Source organism: Chiloscyllium plagiosum, unplaced genomic scaffold (assembly GCF_037043375.1).
Source record: "Chiloscyllium plagiosum isolate Xiang-an unplaced genomic scaffold, Cpla_swu_hap1 HiC_scaffold_14, whole genome shotgun sequence".
NCBI classification, from domain to species: Eukaryota; Metazoa; Chordata; class Chondrichthyes; order Orectolobiformes; family Hemiscylliidae; genus Chiloscyllium; species Chiloscyllium plagiosum.
Window position 1 is genome coordinate 12,504,593 of NW_028270152.1, and position 22,155 is coordinate 12,526,747.

The 22,155-nt window shown below is 50.4% G+C and overlaps 9 non-coding genes across 9 annotated transcripts; all 9 read left to right on the top strand.

Moving 5' to 3' along the window:
- Positions 1-1,675: 1,675 nt before the first annotated feature.
- trnaf-gaa (transfer RNA phenylalanine (anticodon GAA)) lies at positions 1,676-1,748 on the top strand. Its single transcript has one exon. It is a non-coding gene; the product is annotated as a tRNA-Phe (tRNA).
- A 1,201-nt stretch (positions 1,749-2,949) lies between these two features.
- On the top strand, positions 2,950-3,022 carry trnaf-gaa (transfer RNA phenylalanine (anticodon GAA)). The gene has a single exon. It is a non-coding gene; the product is annotated as a tRNA-Phe (tRNA).
- A 1,189-nt stretch (positions 3,023-4,211) lies between these two features.
- trnaf-gaa (transfer RNA phenylalanine (anticodon GAA)) lies at positions 4,212-4,284 on the top strand. The gene has a single exon. It is a non-coding gene; the product is annotated as a tRNA-Phe (tRNA).
- A 1,189-nt stretch (positions 4,285-5,473) lies between these two features.
- On the top strand, positions 5,474-5,546 carry trnaf-gaa (transfer RNA phenylalanine (anticodon GAA)). Its single transcript has one exon. It is a non-coding gene; the product is annotated as a tRNA-Phe (tRNA).
- A 2,439-nt stretch (positions 5,547-7,985) lies between these two features.
- trnaf-gaa (transfer RNA phenylalanine (anticodon GAA)) lies at positions 7,986-8,058 on the top strand. The gene has a single exon. It is a non-coding gene; the product is annotated as a tRNA-Phe (tRNA).
- Positions 8,059-10,497: 2,439 nt separating this feature from the next.
- On the top strand, positions 10,498-10,570 carry trnaf-gaa (transfer RNA phenylalanine (anticodon GAA)). The gene has a single exon. It is a non-coding gene; the product is annotated as a tRNA-Phe (tRNA).
- A 2,439-nt stretch (positions 10,571-13,009) lies between these two features.
- trnaf-gaa (transfer RNA phenylalanine (anticodon GAA)) lies at positions 13,010-13,082 on the top strand. The gene has a single exon. It is a non-coding gene; the product is annotated as a tRNA-Phe (tRNA).
- Positions 13,083-15,521: 2,439 nt separating this feature from the next.
- Positions 15,522-15,594, top strand: trnaf-gaa (transfer RNA phenylalanine (anticodon GAA)). Its single transcript has one exon. It is a non-coding gene; the product is annotated as a tRNA-Phe (tRNA).
- A 6,189-nt stretch (positions 15,595-21,783) lies between these two features.
- Positions 21,784-21,856, top strand: trnaf-gaa (transfer RNA phenylalanine (anticodon GAA)). Its single transcript has one exon. It is a non-coding gene; the product is annotated as a tRNA-Phe (tRNA).
- Positions 21,857-22,155: the final 299 nt, after the last annotated feature.

Here is a 22,155-nt window from a genome sequence, read left to right on the forward strand (position 1 = left end):
AAGCAGCTTAGACTGATACTGACCATTTGCAGACGGATGGCATCACGTGCAGCATTTCGAGAGGTAGAGGAGAGATGGGGTGAAGCTGGCGAGACATGTTGACGGTGAACGGAGCACGACGTGGAACTTGTCGAGGACTGGAGGGACCAGTTCCTCGTTGTGCATTTGACGAGCGAGTTGACCAGAGCCAAGCAGTCAACTTCAGAAATGATTGTGCAGAATGAACGACAGTGTAGATATAGACGGTATAAAGAGGCAGCGGCCGAAGCGAACTGTCCGCCGAGAAAACAGGGTGGGAAATTTTGCCGGAAGAAGTTGATGGTGTGAGGAGATTTGGAACAAATACGCTGGGCAAATCCCAAGTGAATGTGGCCGCGAGCAAAGTGCCTGAGCGCGCTGAGCTGGCAGCAGCTGCCGAAATAGCTCAGTTGGGAGAGCGTTAGACTGAAGATCTAAAGGTCCCTGATTCGATCCCGGGTTTCGGCAAGTGCAGGACTGCTTGCGCGCTCCCTCCTTTGTTTAGCTGTGATGGAGGCGAGTGAGTAAATGTGAAGCTCTGCACCTTTCCTTGCTGGCGCAAGGGTGGTTTGGATTGCTTCTCACCCTCCTTCTGCATGGTGCTCCTGCAGCGATGCTGTGCCTTTTGCTTCCAGTCTCATGGCACATTTCTTCTCATTGGCTCCGTAACGAGCATTCCAAAACAGTCAAATAATCAAATGGACAAACCCTCAATCCTGCACCAATTCAAATTCTCCTACTGTTCATTGACCAACATCTGCGAACGCACAAAACAGTCTTTGAGTCAGCAACGCGTACATGGTGGCCTTTGCACTCTCTCTATCAAACACTCCCTCGCTCATAAGCTTGCTGACGGCCAGCTGTTCCAGCTTGCAAAAACTGGTGATCCCTGATCGCAATGGAAAGGTTGCAGGAGAGATGCTGACATGCGCATGGCCGCCTGACTTTAGGTTGATTTGAGCGTTCCAGAGGTGCGCCTCAGGAAATCGCTTTGGACTGTCCTTGTTTTCGACACAAGCGGGCACTTCAGAAATGATCGTGCAGAATGACGATGGAAAAGTATTCACAAACAGACTCGGTCGGGTAAACAGTCAGTGACTTGCATGCCGCTTTGGAGATGGTTGCAGAGAACTTGGGAATCCTCAAGCCTGCAGAGTAATAACTGAAGGTTTTAACAGTGGACGGACTGAAGCCGGAGCAGAGGCGATTTGTTCAAATTGTTCCGGTGCATCGGGTTGCTTGCAAAGCAGCTTAGACTGATACTGACCATTTGCAGACGGATGGCATCACGTGCAGCATTTCGAGAGGTAGAGGAGAGATGGGGTGAAGCTGGCGAGACATGTTGACGGTGAACGGAGCACGACGTGGAACTTGTCGAGGACTGGAGGGACCAGTTCCTCGTTGTGCATTTGACGAGCGAGTTGACCAGAGCCAAGCAGTCAACTTCAGAAATGATTGTGCAGAATGAACGACAGTGTAGATATAGACGGTATAAAGAGGCAGCGGCCGAAGCGAACTGTCCGCCGAGAAAACAGGGTGGGAAATTTTGCCGGAAGAAGTTGATGTTGTGAGGAGATTTGGAACAAATACGCTGGGCAAATCCCAAGTGAATGTGGCCGCGAGCAAAGTGCCTGAGCGCACAGAGCTGGCAGCCTCTGCCGAAATAGCTCAGTTGGGAGAGCGTTAGACTGAAAATCTAAAGGTCCCTGGTTCAATCCCGGGTTTCGGCAAGTGCAGGACTGCTTGCGCGCTCCCTCCTTTGTTTAGCTGTGATGGAGGCGAGTGAGTAAGCGAGTGAGTAAATGTGAATCTCTGCACCTTTCCTTGCTGGCGCAAGGGTGGTTTGGATTGCTTCTCACCCTCCTTCTGCATGGTGCTCCTGCAGCGATGCTGTGCCTTTTGCTTCCAGTCTCATGGCACATTTCTTCTCATTGGCTCCGTAACGAGCATTCCAAAACAGTCAAATAATCAAATGGACAAACCCTCAATCCTGCACCAATTCAAATTCTCCTACTGTTCATTGACCAACATCTGCGAACGCACAAAACAGTCTTTGAGTCAGCAACGCGTACATGGTGGCCTTTGCACTCTCTCTATCAAACACTCCCTCGCTCATAAGCTTGCTGACGGCCAGCTGTTCCAGCTTGCAAAAACTGGTGATCCCTGATCGCAATGGAAAGGTTGCAGGAGAGATGCTGACATGCGCATGGCCGCCTGACTTTAGGTTGATTTGAGCGTTCCAGAGGTGCGCCTCAGGAAATCGCTTTGGACTGTCCTTGTTTTCGACACAAGCGGTCACTTCAGAAATGATCGTGCAGAATGACGATGGAAAAGTATTCACAAACAGACTCGGTCGGGTAAACAGTCAGTGACTTGCATGCCGCTTTGGAGATGGTTGCAGAGAACTTGGGAATCCTCAAGCCTGCAGAGTAATAACTGAAGGTTTTAACAGTGGACGGACTGAAGCCGGAGCAGAGGCGATTTGTTCAAATTGTTCCGGTGCATCGGGTTGCTTGCAAAGCAGCTTAGACTGATACTGACCATTTGCAGACGGATGGCATCACGTGCAGCATTTCGAGAGGTAGAGGAGAGATGGGGTGAAGCTGGCGAGACATGTTGACGGTGAACGGAGCACGACGTGGAACTTGTCGAGGACTGGAGGGACCAGTTCCTCGTTGTGCATTTGACGAGCGAGTTGACCAGAGCCAAGCAGTCAACTTCAGAAATGATTGTGCAGAATGAACGACAGTGTAGATATAGACGGTATAAAGAGGCAGCGGCCGAAGCGAACTGTCCGCCGAGAAAACAGGGTGGGAAATTTTGCCGGAAGAAGTTGATGTTGTGAGGAGATTTGGAACAAATACGCTGGGCAAATCCCAAGTGAATGTGGCCGCGAGCAAAGTGCCTGAGCGCACAGAGCTGGCAGCCTCTGCCGAAATAGCTCAGTTGGGAGAGCGTTAGACTGAAAATCTAAAGGTCCCTGGTTCAATCCCGGGTTTCGGCAAGTGCAGGACTGCTTGCGCGCTCCCTCCTTTGTTTAGCTGTGATGGAGGCGAGTGAATAAATGTGAAGCTCTGCACCTTTCCTTGCTGGCGAAAGGGTGGTTTGGATTGCTTCTCACCCTCCTTCTGCATGGTGCTCCTGCAGCGATGCTGTGCCTTTTGCTTCCAGTCTCATGGCACATTTCTTCTCATTGGCTCCGTAACGAGCATTCCAAAACAGTCAAATAATCAAATGGACAAACCCTCAATCCTGCACCAATTCAAATTCTCCTACTGTTCATTGACCAACATCTGCGAACGCACAAAACAGTCTTTGAGTCAGCAACGCGTACATGGTGGCCTTTGCACTCTCTCTATCAAACACTCCCTCGCTCATAAGCTTGCTGACGGCCAGCTGTTCCAGCTTGCAAAAACTGGTGATCCCTGATCGCAATGGAAAGGTTGCAGGAGAGATGCTGACATGCGCATGGCCGCCTGACTTTAGGTTGATTTGAGCGTTCCAGAGGTGCGCCTCAGGAAATCGCTTTGGACTGTCCTTGTTTTCGACACAAGCGGTCACTTCAGAAATGATCGTGCAGAATGACGATGGAAAAGTATTCACAAACAGACTCGGTCGGGTAAACAGTCAGTGACTTGCATGCCGCTTTGGAGATGGTTGCAGAGAACTTGGGAATCCTCAAGCCTGCAGAGTAATAACTGAAGGTTTTAACAGTGGACGGACTGAAGCCGGAGCAGAGGCGATTTGTTCAAATTGTTCCGGTGCATCGGGTTGCTTGCAAAGCAGCTTAGACTGATACTGACCATTTGCAGACGGATGGCATCACGTGCAGCATTTCGAGAGGTAGAGGAGAGATGGGGTGAAGCTGGCGAGACATGTTGACGGTGAACGGAGCACGACGTGGAACTTGTCGAGGACTGGAGGGACCAGTTCCTCGTTGTGCATTTGACGAGCGAGTTGACCAGAGCCAAGCAGTCAACTTCAGAAATGATTGTGCAGAATGAACGACAGTGTAGATATAGACGGTATAAAGAGGCAGCGGCCGAAGCGAACTGTCCGCCGAGAAAACAGGGTGGGAAATTTTGCCGGAAGAAGTTGATGTTGTGAGGAGATTTGGAACAAATACGCTGGGCAAATCCCAAGTGAATGTGGTCGCGAGCAAAGTGCCTGAGCGCGCTGAGCTGGCAGCAGCTGCCGAAATAGCTCAGTTGGGAGAGCGTTAGACTGAAGATCTAAAGGTCCCTGGTTCAATCCCGGGTTTCGGCAAGTGCAGGACTGCTTGCGCGCTCCCTCCTTTGTTTAGCTGTGATGGAGGCGAGTGAGTAAATGTGAAGCTCTGCACCTTTCCTTGCTGGCGCAAGGGTGGTTTGGATTGCTTCTCACCCTCCTTCTGCATGGTGCTCCTGCAGCGATGCTGTGCCTTTTGCTTCCAGTCTCATGGCACATTTCTTCTCATTGGCTCCGTAACGAGCATTCCAAAACAGTCAAATAATCAAATGGACAAACCCTCAATCCTGCACCAATTCAAATTCTCCTACTGTTCATTGACCAACATCTGCGAACGCACAAAACAGTCTTTGAGTCAGCAACGCGTACATGGTGGCCTTTGCACTCTCTCTATCAAACACTCCCTCGCTCATAAGCTTGCTGACGGCCAGCTGTTCCAGCTTGCAAAAACTGGTGATCCCTGATCGCAATGGAAAGGTTGCAGGAGAGATGCTGACATGCGCATGGCCGCCTGACTTTAGGTTGATTTGAGCGTTCCAGAGGTGCGCCTCAGGAAATCGCTTTGGACTGTCCTTGTTTTCGACACAAGCGGTCACTTCAGAAATGATCGTGCAGAATGACGATGGAAAAGTATTCACAAACAGACTCGGTCGGGTAAACAGTCAGTGACTTGCATGCCGCTTTGGAGATGGTTGCAGAGAACTTGGGAATCCTCAAGCCTGCAGAGTAATAACTGAAGGTTTTAACAGTGGACGGACTGAAGCCGGAGCAGAGGCGATTTGTTCAAATTGTTCCGGTGCATCGGGTTGCTTGCAAAGCAGCTTAGACTGATACTGACCATTTGCAGACGGATGGCATCACGTGCAGCATTTCGAGAGGTAGAGGAGAGATGGGGTGAAGCTGGCGAGACATGTTGACGGTGAACGGAGCACGACGTGGAACTTGTCGAGGACTGGAGGGACCAGTTCCTCGTTGTGCATTTGACGAGCGAGTTGACCAGAGCCAAGCAGTCAACTTCAGAAATGATTGTGCAGAATGAACGACAGTGTAGATATAGACGGTATAAAGAGGCAGCGGCCGAAGCGAACTGTCCGCCGAGAAAACAGGGTGGGAAATTTTGCCGGAAGAAGTTGATGGTGTGAGGAGATTTGGAACAAATACGCTGGGCAAATCCCAAGTGAATGTGGCCGCGAGCAAAGTGCCTGAGCGCGCTGAGCTGGCAGCAGCTGCCGAAATAGCTCAGTTGGGAGAGCGTTAGACTGAAGATCTAAAGGTCCCTGGTTCAATCCCGGGTTTCGGCAAGTGCAGGACTGCTTGCGCGCTCCCTCCTTTGTTTAGCTGTGATGGAGGCGAGTGAGTAAATGTGAAGCTCTGCACCTTTCCTTGCTGGCGCAAGGGTGGTTTGGATTGCTTCTCACCCTCCTTCTGCATGGTGCTCCTGCAGCGATGCTGTTCCTTTTGCTTCCAGTCTCATGGCACATTTCTTCTCATTGGCTCCGTAACGAGCATTCCAAAACAGTCAAATAATCAAATGGACAAACCCTCAATCCTGCACCAATTCAAATTCTCCTACTGTTCATTGACCAACATCTGCGAACGCACAAAACAGTCTTTGAGTCAGCAATGCGTACATGGTGGCCTTTGCACTCTCTCTATCAAACACTCCCTCGCTCATAAGCTTGCTGACGGCCAGCTGTTCCAGCTTGCAAAAACTGGTGATCCCTGATCGCAATGGAAAGGTTGCAGGAGAGATGCTGACATGCGCATGGCCGCCTGACTTTAGGTTGATTTGAGCGTTCCAGAGGTGCGCCTCAGGAAATCGCTTTGGACTGTCCTTGTTTTCGACACAAGCGGTCACTTCAGAAATGATCGTGCAGAATGACGATGGAAAAGTATTCACAAACAGACTCGGTCGGGTAAACAGTCAGTGACTTGCATGCCGCTTTGGAGATGGTTGCAGAGAACTTGGGAATCCTCAAGCCTGCAGAGTAATAACTGAAGGTTTTAACAGTGGACGGACTGAAGCCGGAGCAGAGGCGATTTGTTCAAATTGTTCCGGTGCATCGGGTTGCTTGCAAAGCAGCTTAGACTGATACTGACCATTTGCAGACGGATGGCATCACGTGCAGCATTTCGAGAGGTAGAGGAGAGATGGGGTGAAGCTGGCGAGACATGTTGACGGTGAACGGAGCACGACGTGGAACTTGTCGAGGACTGGAGGGACCAGTTCCTCGTTGTACATTTGACGAGCGAGTTGACCAGAGCCAAGCAGTCAACTTCAGAAATGATTGTGCAGAATGAACGACAGTGTAGATATAGACGGTATAAAGAGACAGCGGCCGAAGCGAACTGTCCGCCGAGAAAACAGGGTGGGAAATTTTGCCGGAAGAAGTTGATGTTGTGAGGAGATTTGGAACAAATACGCTGGGCAAATCCCAAGTGAATGTGGTCGCGAGCAAAGTGCCTGAGCGCGCTGAGCTGGCAGCAGCTGCCGAAATAGCTCAGTTGGGAGAGCGTTAGACTGAAGATCTAAAGGTCCCGGGTTTCGGCAAGTGCAGGACTGCTTGCGCGCTCCCTCCTTTGTTTAGCTGTGATGGAGGCGAGTGAATAAATGTGAAGCTCTGCACCTTTCCTTGCTGGCGAAAGGGTGGTTTGGATTGCTTCTCACCCTCCTTCTGCATGGTGCTCCTGCAGCGATGCTGTGCCTTTTGCTTCCAGTCTCATGGCACATTTCTTCTCATTGGCTCCGTAACGAGCATTCCAAAACAGTCAAATAATCAAATGGACAAACCCTCAATCCTGCACCAATTCAAATTCTCCTACTATTCATTGACCAACATCTGCGAACGCACAAAACAGTCTTTGAGTCAGCAACGCGTACATGGTGGCCTTTGCACTCTCTCTATCAAACACTCCCTCGCTCATAAGCTTGCTGACGGCCAGCTGTTCCAGCTTGCAAAAACTGGTGATCCCTGATCGCAATGGAAAGGTTGCAGGAGAGATGCTGACATGCGCATGGCCGCCTGACTTTAGGTTGATTTGAGCGTTCCAGAGGTGCGCCTCAGGAAATCGCTTTGGACTGTCCTTGTTTTCGACACAAGCGGTCACTTCAGAAATGATCGTGCAGAATGACGATGGAAAAGTATTCACAAACAGACTCGGTCGGGTAAACAGTCAGTGACTTGCATGCCGCTTTGGAGATGGTTGCAGAGAACTTGGGAATCCTCAAGCCTGCAGAGTAATAACTGAAGGTTTTAACAGTGGACGGACTGAAGCCGGAGCACAGGCGATTTGTTCAAATTGTTCCGGTGCATCGGGTTGCTTGCAAAGCAGCTTAGACTGATACTGACCATTTGCAGACGGATGACATCACGTGCAGCATTTCGAGAGGTAGAGGAGAGATGGGGTGAAGCTGGCGAGACATGTTGACGGTGAACGGAGCACGACGTGGAACTTGTCGAGGACTGGAGGGACCAGTTCCTCGTTGTGCATTTGACGAGCGAGTTGACCAGAGCCAAGCAGTCAATTTCAGAAATGATTGTGCAGAATGAACGACAGTGTAGATATAGACGGTATAAAGAGGCAGCGGCCGAAGCGAACTGTCCGCCGAGAAAACAGGGTGGCAAATTTTGCCGGAAGAAGTTGATGTTGTGAGGAGATTTGGAACAAATACGCTGGGCAAATCCCAAGTGAATGTGGCCGCGAGCAAAGTGCCTGAGCGCACAGAGCTGGCAGCAGCTGCCGAAATAGCTCAGTTGGGAGAGCGTTAGACTGAAGATCTAAAGGTCCCTGGTTCAATCCCGGGTTTCGGCAAGTGCAGGACTGCTTGCGCGCTCCCTCCTTTGTTTAGCTGTGATGGAGGCGAGTGAGTAAATGTGAAGCTCTGCACCTTTCCTTGCTGGCGCAAGGGTGGTTTGGATTGCTTCTCACCCTCCTTCTGCATGGTGCTCCTGCAGCGATGCTGTGCCTTTTGCTTCCAGTCTCATGGCACATTTCTTCTCATTGGCTCCGTAACGAGCATTCCAAAACAGTCAAATAATCAAATGGACAAACCCTCAATCCTGCACCAATTCAAATTCTCCTACTGTTCATTGACCAACATCTGCGAACGCACAAAACAGTCTTTGAGTCAGCAACGCGTACATGGTGGCCTTTGCACTCTCTCTATCAAACACTCCCTCGCTCATAAGCTTGCCGACGGCCAGCTGTTCCAGCTTGCAAAAACTGGTGATCCCTGATCGCAATGGAAAGGTTGCAGGAGAGATGCTGACATGCGCATGGCCGCCTGACTTTAGGTTGATTTGAGCGTTCCAGAGGTGCGCCTCAGGAAATCGCTTTGGACTGTCCTTGTTTTCGACACAAGCGGTCACTTCAGAAATGATCGTGCAGAATGACGATGGAAAAGTATTCACAAACAGACTCGGTCGGGTAAACAGTCAGTGACTTGCATGCCGCTATGGAGATGGTTGCAGAGAACTTGGGAATCCTCAAGCCTGCAGAGTAATAACTGAAGGTTTTAACAGTGGACGGACTGAAGCCGGAGCAGAGGCGATTTGTTCAAATTGTTCCGGTGCATCGGGTTGCTTGCAAAGCAGCTTAGACTGATACTGACCATTTGCAGACGGATGGCATCACGTGCAGCATTTCGAGAGGTAGAGGAGAGATGGGGTGAAGCTGGCGAGACATGTTGACGGTGAACGGAGCACGACGTGGAACTTGTCGAGGACTGGAGGGACCAGTTCCTCGTTGTACATTTGACGAGCGAGTTGACCAGAGCCAAGCAGTCAACTTCAGAAATGATTGTGCAGAATGAACGACAGTGTAGATATAGACGGTATAAAGAGACAGCGGCCGAAGCGAACTGTCCGCCGAGAAAACAGGGTGGGAAATTTTGCCGGAAGAAGTTGATGTTGTGAGGAGATTTGGAACAAATACGCTGGGCAAATCCCAAGTGAATGTGGTCGCGAGCAAAGTGCCTGAGCGCGCTGAGCTGGCAGCAGCTGCCGAAATAGCTCAGTTGGGAGAGCGTTAGACTGAAGATCTAAAGGTCCCGGGTTTCGGCAAGTGCAGGACTGCTTGCGCGCTCCCTCCTTTGTTTAGCTGTGATGGAGGCGAGTGAATAAATGTGAAGCTCTGCACCTTTCCTTGCTGGCGAAAGGGTGGTTTGGATTGCTTCTCACCCTCCTTCTGCATGGTGCTCCTGCAGCGATGCTGTGCCTTTTGCTTCCAGTCTCATGGCACATTTCTTCTCATTGGCTCCGTAACGAGCATTCCAAAACAGTCAAATAATCAAATGGACAAACCCTCAATCCTGCACCAATTCAAATTCTCCTACTATTCATTGACCAACATCTGCGAACGCACAAAACAGTCTTTGAGTCAGCAACGCGTACATGGTGGCCTTTGCACTCTCTCTATCAAACACTCCCTCGCTCATAAGCTTGCTGACGGCCAGCTGTTCCAGCTTGCAAAAACTGGTGATCCCTGATCGCAATGGAAAGGTTGCAGGAGAGATGCTGACATGCGCATGGCCGCCTGACTTTAGGTTGATTTGAGCGTTCCAGAGGTGCGCCTCAGGAAATCGCTTTGGACTGTCCTTGTTTTCGACACAAGCGGTCACTTCAGAAATGATCGTGCAGAATGACGATGGAAAAGTATTCACAAACAGACTCGGTCGGGTAAACAGTCAGTGACTTGCATGCCGCTTTGGAGATGGTTGCAGAGAACTTGGGAATCCTCAAGCCTGCAGAGTAATAACTGAAGGTTTTAACAGTGGACGGACTGAAGCCGGAGCACAGGCGATTTGTTCAAATTGTTCCGGTGCATCGGGTTGCTTGCAAAGCAGCTTAGACTGATACTGACCATTTGCAGACGGATGACATCACGTGCAGCATTTCGAGAGGTAGAGGAGAGATGGGGTGAAGCTGGCGAGACATGTTGACGGTGAACGGAGCACGACGTGGAACTTGTCGAGGACTGGAGGGACCAGTTCCTCGTTGTGCATTTGACGAGCGAGTTGACCAGAGCCAAGCAGTCAATTTCAGAAATGATTGTGCAGAATGAACGACAGTGTAGATATAGACGGTATAAAGAGGCAGCGGCCGAAGCGAACTGTCCGCCGAGAAAACAGGGTGGGAAATTTTGCCGGAAGAAGTTGATGTTGTGAGGAGATTTGGAACAAATACGCTGGGCAAATCCCAAGTGAATGTGGCCGCGAGCAAAGTGCCTGAGCGCACAGAGCTGGCAGCAGCTGCCGAAATAGCTCAGTTGGGAGAGCGTTAGACTGAAGATCTAAAGGTCCCTGGTTCAATCCCGGGTTTCGGCAAGTGCAGGACTGCTTGCGCGCTCCCTCCTTTGTTTAGCTGTGATGGAGGCGAGTGAGTAAATGTGAAGCTCTGCACCTTTCCTTGCTGGCGCAAGGGTGGTTTGGATTGCTTCTCACCCTCCTTCTGCATGGTGCTCCTGCAGCGATGCTGTGCCTTTTGCTTCCAGTCTCATGGCACATTTCTTCTCATTGGCTCCGTAACGAGCATTCCAAAACAGTCAAATAATCAAATGGACAAACCCTCAATCCTGCACCAATTCAAATTCTCCTACTGTTCATTGACCAACATCTGCGAACGCACAAAACAGTCTTTGAGTCAGCAACGCGTACATGGTGGCCTTTGCACTCTCTCTATCAAACACTCCCTCGCTCATAAGCTTGCCGACGGCCAGCTGTTCCAGCTTGCAAAAACTGGTGATCCCTGATCGCAATGGAAAGGTTGCAGGAGAGATGCTGACATGCGCATGGCCGCCTGACTTTAGGTTGATTTGAGCGTTCCAGAGGTGCGCCTCAGGAAATCGCTTTGGACTGTCCTTGTTTTCGACACAAGCGGTCACTTCAGAAATGATCGTGCAGAATGACGATGGAAAAGTATTCACAAACAGACTCGGTCGGGTAAACAGTCAGTGACTTGCATGCCGCTATGGAGATGGTTGCAGAGAACTTGGGAATCCTCAAGCCTGCAGAGTAATAACTGAAGGTTTTAACAGTGGACGGACTGAAGCCGGAGCAGAGGCGATTTGTTCAAATTGTTCCGGTGCATCGGGTTGCTTGCAAAGCAGCTTAGACTGATACTGACCATTTGCAGACGGATGGCATCACGTGCAGCATTTCGAGAGGTAGAGGAGAGATGGGGTGAAGCTGGCGAGACATGTTGACGGTGAACGGAGCACGACGTGGAACTTGTCGAGGACTGGAGGGACCAGTTCCTCGTTGTGCATTTGACGAGCGAGTTGACCAGAGCCAAGCAGTCAACTTCAGAAATGATTGTGCAGAATGAACGACAGTGTAGATATAGACGGTATAAAGAGGCAGCGGCCGAAGCGAACTGTCCGCCGAGAAAACAGGGTGGGAAATTTTGCCGGAAGAAGTTGATGTTGTGAGGAGATTTGGAACAAATACGCTGGGCAAATCCCAAGTGAATGTGGTCGCGAGCAAAGTGCCTGAGCGCGCTGAGCTGGCAGCAGCTGCCGAAATAGCTCAGTTGGGAGAGCGTTAGACTGAAGATCTAAAGGTCCCGGGTTTCGGCAAGTGCAGGACTGCTTGCGCGCTCCCTCCTTTGTTTAGCTGTGATGGAGGCGAGTGAGTAAATGTGAAGCTCTGCACCTTTCCTTGCTGGCGCAAGGGTGGTTTGGATTGCTTCTCACCCTCCTTCTGCATGGTGCTCCTGCAGCGATGCTGTGCCTTTTGCTTCCAGTCTCATGGCACATTTCTTCTCATTGGCTCCGTAACGAGCATTCCAAAACAGTCAAATAATCAAATGGACAAACCTTCAATCCTGCACCAATTCAAATTCTCCTACTGTTCATTGACCAACATCTGCGAACGCACAAAACAGTCTTTGAGTCAGCAACGCGTACATGGTGGCCTTTGCACTCTCTCTATCAAACACTCCCTCGCTCATAAGCTTGCTGACGGCCAGCTGTTCCAGCTTGCAAAAACTGGTGATCCCTGATCGCAATGGAAAGGTTGCAGGAGAGATGCTGACATGCGCATGGCCGCCTGACTTTAGGTTGATTTGAGCGTTCCAGAGGTGCGCCTCAGGAAATCGCTTTGGACTGTCCTTGTTTTCGACACAAGCGGTCACTTCAGAAATGATCGTGCAGAATGACGATGGAAAAGTATTCACAAACAGACTCGGTCGGGTAAACAGTCAGTGACTTGCATGCCGCTTTGGAGATGGTTGCAGAGAACTTGGGAATCCTCAAGCCTGCAGAGTAATAACTGAAGGTTTTAACAGTGGACGGACTGAAGCCGGAGCACAGGCGATTTGTTCAAATTGTTCCGGTGCATCGGGTTGCTTGCAAAGCAGCTTAGACTGATACTGACCATTTGCAGACGGATGACATCACGTGCAGCATTTCGAGAGGTAGAGGAGAGATGGGGTGAAGCTGGCGAGACATGTTGACGGTGAACGGAGCACGACGTGGAACTTGTCGAGGACTGGAGGGACCAGTTCCTCGTTGTGCATTTGACGAGCGAGTTGACCAGAGCCAAGCAGTCAATTTCAGAAATGATTGTGCAGAATGAACGACAGTGTAGATATAGACGGTATAAAGAGGCAGCGGCCGAAGCGAACTGTCCGCCGAGAAAACAGGGTGGGAAATTTTGCCGGAAGAAGTTGATGTTGTGAGGAGATTTGGAACAAATACGCTGGGCAAATCCCAAGTGAATGTGGCCGCGAGCAAAGTGCCTGAGCGCACAGAGCTGGCAGCAGCTGCCGAAATAGCTCAGTTGGGAGAGCGTTAGACTGAAGATCTAAAGGTCCCTGGTTCAATCCCGGGTTTCGGCAAGTGCAGGACTGCTTGCGCGCTCCCTCCTTTGTTTAGCTGTGATGGAGGCGAGTGAGTAAATGTGAAGCTCTGCACCTTTCCTTGCTGGCGCAAGGGTGGTTTGGATTGCTTCTCACCCTCCTTCTGCATGGTGCTCCTGCAGCGATGCTGTGCCTTTTGCTTCCAGTCTCATGGCACATTTCTTCTCATTGGCTCCGTAACGAGCATTCCAAAACAGTCAAATAATCAAATGGACAAACCCTCAATCCTGCACCAATTCAAATTCTCCTACTGTTCATTGACCAACATCTGCGAACGCACAAAACAGTCTTTGAGTCAGCAACGCGTACATGGTGGCCTTTGCACTCTCTCTATCAAACACTCCCTCGCTCATAAGCTTGCCGACGGCCAGCTGTTCCAGCTTGCAAAAACTGGTGATCCCTGATCGCAATGGAAAGGTTGCAGGAGAGATGCTGACATGCGCATGGCCGCCTGACTTTAGGTTGATTTGAGCGTTCCAGAGGTGCGCCTCAGGAAATCGCTTTGGACTGTCCTTGTTTTCGACACAAGCGGTCACTTCAGAAATGATCGTGCAGAATGACGATGGAAAAGTATTCACAAACAGACTCGGTCGGGTAAACAGTCAGTGACTTGCATGCCGCTATGGAGATGGTTGCAGAGAACTTGGGAATCCTCAAGCCTGCAGAGTAATAACTGAAGGTTTTAACAGTGGACGGACTGAAGCCGGAGCAGAGGCGATTTGTTCAAATTGTTCCGGTGCATCGGGTTGCTTGCAAAGCAGCTTAGACTGATACTGACCATTTGCAGACGGATGGCATCACGTGCAGCATTTCGAGAGGTAGAGGAGAGATGGGGTGAAGCTGGCGAGACATGTTGACGGTGAACGGAGCACGACGTGGAACTTGTCGAGGACTGGAGGGACCAGTTCCTCGTTGTGCATTTGACGAGCGAGTTGACCAGAGCCAAGCAGTCAACTTCAGAAATGATTGTGCAGAATGAACGACAGTGTAGATATAGACGGTATAAAGAGGCAGCGGCCGAAGCGAACTGTCCGCCGAGAAAACAGGGTGGGAAATTTTGCCGGAAGAAGTTGATGTTGTGAGGAGATTTGGAACAAATACGCTGGGCAAATCCCAAGTGAATGTGGTCGCGAGCAAAGTGCCTGAGCGCGCTGAGCTGGCAGCAGCTGCCGAAATAGCTCAGTTGGGAGAGCGTTAGACTGAAGATCTAAAGGTCCCGGGTTTCGGCAAGTGCAGGACTGCTTGCGCGCTCCCTCCTTTGTTTAGCTGTGATGGAGGCGAGTGAGTAAATGTGAAGCTCTGCACCTTTCCTTGCTGGCGCAAGGGTGGTTTGGATTGCTTCTCACCCTCCTTCTGCATGGTGCTCCTGCAGCGATGCTGTGCCTTTTGCTTCCAGTCTCATGGCACATTTCTTCTCATTGGCTCCGTAACGAGCATTCCAAAACAGTCAAATAATCAAATGGACAAACCTTCAATCCTGCACCAATTCAAATTCTCCTACTGTTCATTGACCAACATCTGCGAACGCACAAAACAGTCTTTGAGTCAGCAACGCGTACATGGTGGCCTTTGCACTCTCTCTATCAAACACTCCCTCGCTCATAAGCTTGCTGACGGCCAGCTGTTCCAGCTTGCAAAAACTGGTGATCCCTGATCGCAATGGAAAGGTTGCAGGAGAGATGCTGACATGCGCATGGCCGCCTGACTTTAGGTTGATTTGAGCGTTCCAGAGGTGCGCCTCAGGAAATCGCTTTGGACTGTCCTTGTTTTCGACACAAGCGGTCACTTCAGAAATGATCGTGCAGAATGACGATGGAAAAGTATTCACAAACAGACTCGGTCGGGTAAACAGTCAGTGACTTGCATGCCGCTTTGGAGATGGTTGCAGAGAACTTGGGAATCCTCAAGCCTGCAGAGTAATAACTGAAGGTTTTAACAGTGGACGGACTGAAGCCGGAGCAGAGGCGATTTGTTCAAATTGTTCCGGTGCATCGGGTGGCTTGCAAAGCAGCTTAGACTGATACTGACCATTTGCAGACGGATGGCATCACGTGCAGCATTTCGAGAGGTAGAGGAGAGATGGGGTGAAGCTGGCGAGACATGTTGACGGTGAACGGAGCACGACGTGGAACTTGTCGAGGACTGGAGGGACCAGTTCCTCGTTGTGCATTTGACGAGCGAGTTGACCAGAGCCAAACAGTCAATTTCAGAAATGATTGTGCAGAATGAACGACAGTGTAGATAAAGACGGTATAAAGAGGCAGCGGCCGAAGCGAACTGTCCGCCGAGAAAACAGGGTGGGAAATTTTGCCGGAAGAAGTTGATGTTGTGAGGAGATTTGGAACAAATACGCTGGGCAAATCCCAAGTGAATGTGGCCGCGAGCAAAGTGCCTGAGCGCACTGAGCTGGCAGCAGCTGCTGAAATAGCTCAGTTGGGAGAGCGTTAGACTGAAGATCTAAAGGTCCCTGGTTCAATCCCGGGTTTCGGCAAGTGCAGGACTGCTTGCGCGCTCCCTCCTTTGTTTAGCTGTGATGGAGGCGAGTGAGTAAATGTGAAGCTCTGCACCTTTCCTTGCTGGCGCAAGGGTGGTTTGGATTGCTTCTCACCCTCCTTCTGCATGGTGCTCCTGCAGCGATGCTGTGCCTTTTGCTTCCAGTCTCATGGCACATTTCTTCTCATTGGCTCCGTAACGAGCATTCCAAAACAGTCAAATAATCAAATGGACAAACCCTCAATCCTGCACCAATTCAAATTCTCCTACTGTTCATTGACCAACATCTGCGAACGCACAAAACAGTCTTTGAGTCAGCAACGCGTACATGGTGGCCTTTGCACTCTCTCTATCAAACACTCCCTCGCTCATAAGCTTGCCGACGGCCAGCTGTTCCAGCTTGCAAAAACTGGTGATCCCTGATCGCAATGGAAAGGTTGCAGGAGAGATGCTGACATGCGCATGGCCGCCTGACTTTAGGTTGATTTGAGCGTTCCAGAGGTGCGCCTCAGGAAATCGCTTTGGACTGTCCTTGTTTTCGACACAAGCGGTCACTTCAGAAATGATCGTGCAGAATGACGATGGAAAAGTATTCACAAACAGACTCGGTCGGGTAAACAGTCAGTGACTTGCATGCCGCTTTGGAGATGGTTGCAGAGAACTTGGGAATCCTCAAGCCTGCAGAGTAATAACTGAAGGTTTTAACAGTGGACGGACTGAAGCCGGAGCAGAGGCGATTTGTTCAAATTGTTCCGGTGCATCGGGTTGCTTGCAAAGCAGCTTAGACTGATACTGACCATTTGCAGACGGATGGCATCACGTGCAGCATTTCGAGAGGTAGAGGAGAGATGGGGTGAAGCTGGCGAGACATGTTGACGGTGAACGGAGCACGACGTGGAACTTGTCGAGGACTGGAGGGACCAGTTCCTCGTTGTGCATTTGACGAGCGAGTTGACCAGAGCCAAGCAGTCAACTTCAGAAATGATTGTGCAGAATGAACGACAGTGTAGATATAGACGGTATAAAGAGGCAGCGGCCGAAGCGAACTGTCCGCCGAGAAAACAGGGTGGGAAATTTTGCCGGAAGAAGTTGATGTTGTGAGGAGATTTGGAACAAATACGCTGGGCAAATCCCAAGTGAATGTGGTCGCGAGCAAAGTGCCTGAGCGCGCTGAGCTGGCAGCAGCTGCCGAAATAGCTCAGTTGGGAGAGCGTTAGACTGAAGATCTAAAGGTCCCGGGTTTCGGCAAGTGCAGGACTGCTTGCGCGCTCCCTCCTTTGTTTAGCTGTGATGGAGGCGAGTGAATAAATGTGAAGCTCTGCACCTTTCCTTGCTGGCGAAAGGGTGGTTTGGATTGCTTCTCACCCTCCTTCTGCATGGTGCTCCTGCAGCGATGCTGTGCCTTTTGCTTCCAGTCTCATGGCACATTTCTTCTCATTGGCTCCGTAACGAGCATTCCAAAACAGTCAAATAATCAAATGGACAAACCCTCAATCCTGCACCAATTCAAATTCTCCTACTGTTCATTGACCAACATCTGCGAACGCACAAAACAGTCTTTGAGTCAGCAACGCGTACATGGTGGCCTTTGCACTCTCTCTATCAAACACTCCCTCGCTCATAAGCTTGCTGACGGCCAGCTGTTCCAGCTTGCAAAAACTGGTGATCCCTGATCGCAATGGAAAGGTTGCAGGAGAGATGCTGACATGCGCATGGCCGCCTGACTTTAGGTTGATTTGAGCGTTCCAGAGGTGCGCCTCAGGAAATCGCTTTGGACTGTCCTTGTTTTCGACACAAGCGGTCACTTCAGAAATGATCGTGCAGAATGACGATGGAAAAGTATTCACAAACAGACTCGGTCGGGTAAACAGTCAGTGACTTGCATGCCGCTTTGGAGATGGTTGCAGAGAACTTGGGAATCCTCAAGCCTGCAGAGTAATAACTGAAGGTTTTAACAGTGGACGGACTGAAGCCGGAGCAGAGGCGATTTGTTCAAATTGTTCCGGTGCATCGGGTTGCTTGCAAAGCAGCTTAGACTGATACTGACCATTTGCAGACGGATGGCATCACGTGCAGCATTTCGAGAGGTAGAGGAGAGATGGGGTGAAGCTGGCGAGACATGTTGACGGTGAACGGAGCACGACGTGGAACTTGTCGAGGACTGGAGGGACCAGTTCCTCGTTGTGCATTTGACGAGCGAGTTGACCAGAGCCAAGCAGTCAACTTCAGAAATGATTGTGCAGAATGAACGACAGTGTAGATATAGACGGTATAAAGAGGCAGCGGCCGAAGCGAACTGTCCGCCGAGAAAACAGGGTGGGAAACTTTGCCGGAAGAAGTTGATGTTGTGAGGAGATTTGGAACAAATACGCTGGGCAAATCCCAAGTGAATGTGGCCGCGAGCAAAGTGCCTGAGCGCACAGAGCTGGCAGCAGCTGCCGAAATAGCTCAGTTGGGAGAGCGTTAGACTGAAGATCTAAAGGTCCCGGGTTTCGGCAAGTGCAGGACTGCTTGCGCGCTCCCTCCTTTGTTTAGCTGTGATGGAGGCGAGTGAGTAAATGTGAAGCTCTGCACCTTTCCTTGCTGGCGCAAGGGTGGTTTGGATTGCTTCTCACCCTTCTTCTGCATGGTGCTCCTGCAGCGATGCTGTGCCTTTTGCTTCCAGTCTCATGGCACATTTCTTCTCATTGGCTCCGTAACGAGCATTCCAAAACAGTCAAATAATCAAATGGACAAACCCTCAATCCTGCACCAATTCAAATTCTCCTACTGTTCATTGACCAACATCTGCGAACGCACAAAACAGTCTTTGAGTCAGCAACGCGTACATGGTGGCCTTTGCACTCTCTCTATCAAACACTCCCTCGCTCATAAGCTTGCTGACGGCCAGCTGTTCCAGCTTGCAAAAACTGGTGATCCCTGATCGCAATGGAAAGGTTGCAGGAGAGATGCTGACATGCGCATGGCCGCCTGACTTTAGGTTGATTTGAGCGTTCCAGAGGTGCGCCTCAGGAAATCGCTTTGGACTGTCCTTGTTTTCGACACAAGCGGTCACTTCAGAAATGATCGTGCAGAATGACGATGGAAAAGTATTCACAAACAGACTCGGTCGGGTAAACAGTCAGTGACTTGCATGCCGCTTTGGAGATGGTTGCAGAGAACTTGGGAATCCTCAAGCCTGCAGAGTAATAACTGAAGGTTTTAACAGTGGACGGACTGAAGCCGGAGCAGAGGCGATTTGTTCAAATTGTTCCGGTGCATCGGGTTGCTTGCAAAGCAGCTTAGACTGATACTGACCATTTGCAGACAGATGGCATCACGTGCAGCATTTCGAGAGGTAGAGGAGAGATGGGGTGAAGCTGGCGAGACATGTTGACGGTGAACGGAGCACGACGTGGAACTTGTCGAGGACTGGAGGGACCAGTTCCTCGTTGTGCATTTGACGAGCGAGTTGACCAGAGCCAAGCAGTCAACTTCAGAAATGATTGTGCAGAATGAACGACAGTGTAGATATAGACGGTATAAAGAGGCAGCGGCCGAAGCGAACTGTCCGCCGAGAAAACAGGGTGGGAAATTTTGCCGGAAGAAGTTGATGTTGTGAGGAGATTTGGAACAAATACGCTGGGCAAATCCCAAGTGAATGTGGTCGCGAGCAAAGTGCCTGAGCGCGCTGAGCTGGCAGCAGCTGCCGAAATAGCTCAGTTGGGAGAGCGTTAGACTGAAGATCTAAAGGTCCCGGGTTTCGGCAAGTGCAGGACTGCTTGCGCGCTCCCTCCTTTGTTTAGCTGTGATGGAGGCGAGTGAATAAATGTGAAGCTCTGCACCTTTCCTTGCTGGCGAAAGGGTGGTTTGGATTGCTTCTCACCCTCCTTCTGCATGGTGCTCCTGCAGCGATGCTGTGCCTTTTGCTTCCAGTCTCATGGCACATTTCTTCTCATTGGCTCCGTAACGAGCATTCCAAAACAGTCAAATAATCAAATGGACAAACCCTCAATCCTGCACCAATTCAAATTCTCCTACTGTTCATTGACCAACATCTGCGAACGCACAAAACAGTCTTTGAGTCAGCAACGCGTACATGGTGGCCTTTGCACTCTCTCTATCAAACACTCCCTCGCTCATAAGCTTGCTGACGGCCAGCTGTTCCAGCTTGCAAAAACTGGTGATCCCTGATCGCAATGGAAAGGTTGCAGGAGAGATGCTGACATGCGCATGGCCGCCTGACTTTAGGTTGATTTGAGCGTTCCAGAGGTGCGCCTCAGGAAATCGCTTTGGACTGTCCTTGTTTTCGACACAAGCGGTCACTTCAGAAATGATCGTGCAGAATGACGATGGAAAAGTATTCACAAACAGACTCGGTCGGGTAAACAGTCAGTGACTTGCATGCCGCTTTGGAGATGGTTGCAGAGAACTTGGGAATCCTCAAGCCTGCAGAGTAATAACTGAAGGTTTTAACAGTGGACGGACTGAAGCCGGAGCAGAGGCGATTTGTTCAAATTGTTCCGGTGCATCGGGTTGCTTGCAAAGCAGCTTAGACTGATACTGACCATTTGCAGACGGATGGCATCACGTGCAGCATTTCGAGAGGTAGAGGAGAGATGGGGTGAAGCTGGCGAGACATGTTGACGGTGAACGGAGCACGACGTGGAACTTGTCGAGGACTGGAGGGACCAGTTCCTCGTTGTACATTTGACGAGCGAGTTGACCAGAGCCAAGCAGTCAACTTCAGAAATGATTGTGCAGAATGAACGACAGTGTAGATATAGACGGTATAAAGAGACAGCGGCCGAAGCGAACTGTCCGCCGAGAAAACAGGGTGGGAAATTTTGCCGGAAGAAGTTGATGTTGTGAGGAGATTTGGAACAAATACGCTGGGCAAATCCCAAGTGAATGTGGTCGCGAGCAAAGTGCCTGAGCGCGCTGAGCTGGCAGCAGCTGCCGAAATAGCTCAGTTGGGAGAGCGTTAGACTGAAGATCTAAAGGTCCCGGGTTTCGGCAAGTGCAGGACTGCTTGCGCGCTCCCTCCTTTGTTTAGCTGTGATGGAGGCGAGTGAATAAATGTGAAGCTCTGCACCTTTCCTTGCTGGCGAAAGGGTGGTTTGGATTGCTTCTCACCCTCCTTCTGCATGGTGCTCCTGCAGCGATGCTGTGCCTTTTGCTTCCAGTCTCATGGCACATTTCTTCTCATTGGCTCCGTAACGAGCATTCCAAAACAGTCAAATAATCAAATGGACAAACCCTCAATCCTGCACCAATTCAAATTCTCCTACTATTCATTGACCAACATCTGCGAACGCACAAAACAGTCTTTGAGTCAGCAACGCGTACATGGTGGCCTTTGCACTCTCTCTATCAAACACTCCCTCGCTCATAAGCTTGCTGACGGCCAGCTGTTCCAGCTTGCAAAAACTGGTGATCCCTGATCGCAATGGAAAGGTTGCAGGAGAGATGCTGACATGCGCATGGCCGCCTGACTTTAGGTTGATTTGAGCGTTCCAGAGGTGCGCCTCAGGAAATCGCTTTGGACTGTCCTTGTTTTCGACACAAGCGGTCACTTCAGAAATGATCGTGCAGAATGACGATGGAAAAGTATTCACAAACAGACTCGGTCGGGTAAACAGTCAGTGACTTGCATGCCGCTTTGGAGATGGTTGCAGAGAACTTGGGAATCCTCAAGCCTGCAGAGTAATAACTGAAGGTTTTAACAGTGGACGGACTGAAGCCGGAGCACAGGCGATTTGTTCAAATTGTTCCGGTGCATCGGGTTGCTTGCAAAGCAGCTTAGACTGATACTGACCATTTGCAGACGGATGACATCACGTGCAGCATTTCGAGAGGTAGAGGAGAGATGGGGTGAAGCTGGCGAGACATGTTGACGGTGAACGGAGCACGACGTGGAACTTGTCGAGGACTGGAGGGACCAGTTCCTCGTTGTGCATTTGACGAGCGAGTTGACCAGAGCCAAGCAGTCAATTTCAGAAATGATTGTGCAGAATGAACGACAGTGTAGATATAGACGGTATAAAGAGGCAGCGGCCGAAGCGAACTGTCCGCCGAGAAAACAGGGTGGGAAATTTTGCCGGAAGAAGTTGATGTTGTGAGGAGATTTGGAACAAATACGCTGGGCAAATCCCAAGTGAATGTGGCCGCGAGCAAAGTGCCTGAGCGCACAGAGCTGGCAGCAGCTGCCGAAATAGCTCAGTTGGGAGAGCGTTAGACTGAAGATCTAAAGGTCCCTGGTTCAATCCCGGGTTTCGGCAAGTGCAGGACTGCTTGCGCGCTCCCTCCTTTGTTTAGCTGTGATGGAGGCGAGTGAGTAAATGTGAAGCTCTGCACCTTTCCTTGCTGGCGCAAGGGTGGTTTGGATTGCTTCTCACCCTCCTTCTGCATGGTGCTCCTGCAGCGATGCTGTGCCTTTTGCTTCCAGTCTCATGGCACATTTCTTCTCATTGGCTCCGTAACGAGCATTCCAAAACAGTCAAATAATCAAATGGACAAACCCTCAATCCTGCACCAATTCAAATTCTCCTACTGTTCATTGACCAACATCTGCGAACGC